Here is a 3,361-nt window from a genome sequence, read left to right on the forward strand (position 1 = left end):
GAGTACTTGAACCCAGGAGTTCAAGATCAGCCTGGGCAACATAACTAGACCCCCATCACTGGAAAAAAAAAAAAAAAAAAGAAAGAAAGAAAAGAAAAGTAAAATATGGTTTTATTACTACCTGCATGAGATGGTAGGTGTGCTTGAGAGAAGAGAGGAGAGGAAAGGAGGGGAGGAGAAGGGAGGGCAGAGGAGGGGAGGGGGAGGAGAAGAAGGGTGGAGAAGGAGTGGGAAGCTTCAGGCAGGAAGGAATGGTTTTATTACTACCTGCAGGCAGGGCCTGCATGAGGTGGTAGGTGTGCTGGGCCCAGGGTACGTGTGGGCTGTGAGGAGATGGTGATGGTGAGGCTGGAAGGAAAGGGGGTGGCTTGGAAACCAGGCCCAGGGGATCCTCAGATCTGCTTCTTGGAATGGGAAGCCTTGAGAAAAGAGTCATGGTAAGCCACAGTCATGCCATCCATCAGATGCAGAAATTCTTGGAAATCTAACTGCCCATCACTAGTGAGGTCCAGTTTCTTCATCATGTGGTCAAGGACACTGGGGCCTTCTGGTTCTTCGTGAAGGCATCCAGTTCTGTATTCATGAAGCTTGGGAACTCCGTCTTGGAGTGAATGCTATTGTAACCATCCTTTCCATCCTATTTCTGGAAAACAGCAATCAGGGTCTCTCTGTAGGGCTGGAGATTTTTGCCATGTTGGAGTTGAATGAGGCACCAAGAGCAGGTTTTTACTGGACCTGTGTAAATAACCATACTGCCATAAGAATATTTCCAAATAGTTTCGAATTCTGGAGGAATCAAGCAGAAAGAAAAAGCAAACCTTTCCATCTTAGTTTACAAAAGTATACTTTACCAAATTGTTATAAACTATAGACAGTTTAACAGGGAAATTTTCTCTTTTTTTTTTTCATTTTTTTGAGAAAGGTCTGTGCCCTGCTGCACAGGCTGGAGTGCAGTGGTGCAAACATGGCTCCCTGCAACCTCTGCATCCCCACTCAAGTGATCCTCCCACCTCTGCCTCCCAAGTAGCTGGGACCACAGGTGCACACCACCATGCCCAGCTAATTTTTTTTTTTTTTGAGACAGGGTTTTGCCATGTTGCCCAGACTTGTCTTGAACTCCTGGGCTCAAGAAATCCTCCTGCCTTGGCTTCCAAAGTGAGCCACCACACCCCACCAGAAAATTTTATTAAATGTGCAAAACCAAACATTTAAGTAAAAAACAAAGCTTTCTTTTCTTAATTTCTTTTAGAAACCAGGTCTCCTATGTTGCCCAGGTTTGTCTTGAAGTCCTGCACTCAAGGGATCCTCCTGTCTTGGCCTCTGAGAATGCTGGGATTACAGGTGTGAGCCACTGTGCCCAGCCGAAGAATAAATAAAGTTTTAAATAAAGGTCATAAAAACATCTGTTATTTAGCCTCATGTAATTTTGTTCTTCTTGATCTTGATGATCAGTTGCATGAACCCATCAGTTTTTATTAGAGTTTTCAAAAATTATTTAGTTCATTTATCTGAAAGTTATTATAAATCTATATTCAATAGTACTTGTTAAAATCTTTTTTATGAATCTGATTCTGGACACATTTAGAGAAGAATCAACACTGTAGATGATACAGCTTAGAATAGCAATGATTAAGATCTGATCAAAGGTTCATAATTGAGAAAAAATTCGATTATTTCTATTATATAGAACATTTTAAGATAAGAAGCAGAATCATTACTGATAGCATCACACCAGGACCATCAGACCTCTGTAAAATTTATACGATCTTCAGAACATTAACATCAATAACATATTTATATAAATATAAACAGCAATTAGTGTTATTTTGTTATTTGAAATTGCTTTTCATATAATCTAACATATCAAATAAGCCTAATGAGAGACACATTCTTTGAGGCTCTCCAGGGGCCTCACTGGTAAATCTCAAACTCAATTTTAGGTTAAAAAGACTTAAATTAGAATTTGATTAGTTTGTTCGACAGCAATAGATAAATAAAAAAGAATTGGATTTTGGGGAAGTTTGTCAAAGATGTTAAAAGGCTCAAAACACTTGTGCAAAACAGGATCACGGGTCACTGTGAAATAATAGTCACTCATTTAACCAGAGTTATAGTCAACAGACTTCAAAAGCAATACAGAAAGTTACACAGACTTAAAAACTTAACTCTTTCAAAGCTCAGTTTTCCTAAGCAAGAAGAAACCTAATTAGTAGGCTGGGCTTGGTGGCTCATGCCTGGAATCCCAGCACTTTGGGAGGCTGAGGCGGATGGATCACCAGACCAGAAGTTCAAGACCAAGCTGAGCAACATGGCAAAACCCCTTCTCTACTAAAAGGACAAAAAATTAGCTGGGCATGGTGGCTGGCGCCTGTGGTCCCAGCCACTGGAGGCACAAGAATTGTTTGAACTCAGGAGACGGTGGTTGCAGTGAGCCGAGATCCCGCCCATTGCACTCCGGCCTGGGTGACAGAGAGAGACTCTGTCTCAAAACAAAAACAAAACAAAACAAAACAAAACCCTAGGATCAACAGAAAGGAACGCCTGGGTTAAGATAAAGGATTGTGGAGACCCAAGTTCATATTTGCAGAGGAAGCCTTCTGGTACTAGGCTTCAGAGAGAGTAGGTTGTAACATGTTTCTTGTCAGACTTCAAGTCTGTGTTGATGTTGATGCCAGAGGTATAATGAGGCATGTCTCACCCCCACTTCCTGTCATGGCCTGAAACCGTCTCTCAGGTTAAATTTTAAAAGAGCCCTGGCTGAGGAAGAAGTCCATTCAGATGGTTGCAGGGTGGCGGGGGTTAGGATTTTATTTTTGATTTACAAGTCCTATAAAAGTGCATAAATTTTAAGGAACAAAGTCTCGTGCCTGATGTATGGACCACACAAAGAGTTCTCCAAACTGTCCAATGCCATAACCAGAGACATTTGAACAAGAAATCAGGATGAGAAGTTGATGTTTGCACACTGTAGACAGTTTTTCCCAAGACGTCAGAATGAGTCTTCATATCATAATGAGACTCTTACCCCCTTAATGTCTACGTTTTTCACTTGACAGAACCTGACCCCAAATCCTTTCCTTCACCTAGTGGTCCCTTTTATAGAGTTGGCGCTCTGCTTTAATTCAACCCAGTCCTAAAATGCTACTCAAAGACTATAAGAGGTCTCATTCAATTCCCCCATAGGTTTTTTATTTGTTTAGTTGGTGGTCCTTAGGCTTGGGATCTTGGTTCAAAACCATTGTACAAACTAAATTTATTATACTATTGCTAATTATAGCTGGGTGTGGTGGCTCGCGCCTGTAATCCCAGCACTTTGGAATGCCAAGGCGGCGGATCACTTGAGGTCATGAGTTCTAGACCA

General features: G+C 41.5%; 1 pseudogene; it reads right to left on the minus strand.

Annotated features, from left to right (window-relative positions):
* Window positions 1-392: 392 nt before the first annotated feature.
* On the minus strand, window positions 393-693 carry LOC129052854 (protein S100-A11-like; annotated as a pseudogene).
* Between the last annotated feature and the right edge of the window lie 2,668 nt (window positions 694-3,361).

The sequence above is a fragment of the Pongo abelii genome, chromosome X (genome assembly GCF_028885655.2).
Source record: "Pongo abelii isolate AG06213 chromosome X, NHGRI_mPonAbe1-v2.0_pri, whole genome shotgun sequence".
In the NCBI taxonomy this organism is placed as follows: domain Eukaryota; kingdom Metazoa; phylum Chordata; class Mammalia; order Primates; family Hominidae; genus Pongo; species Pongo abelii.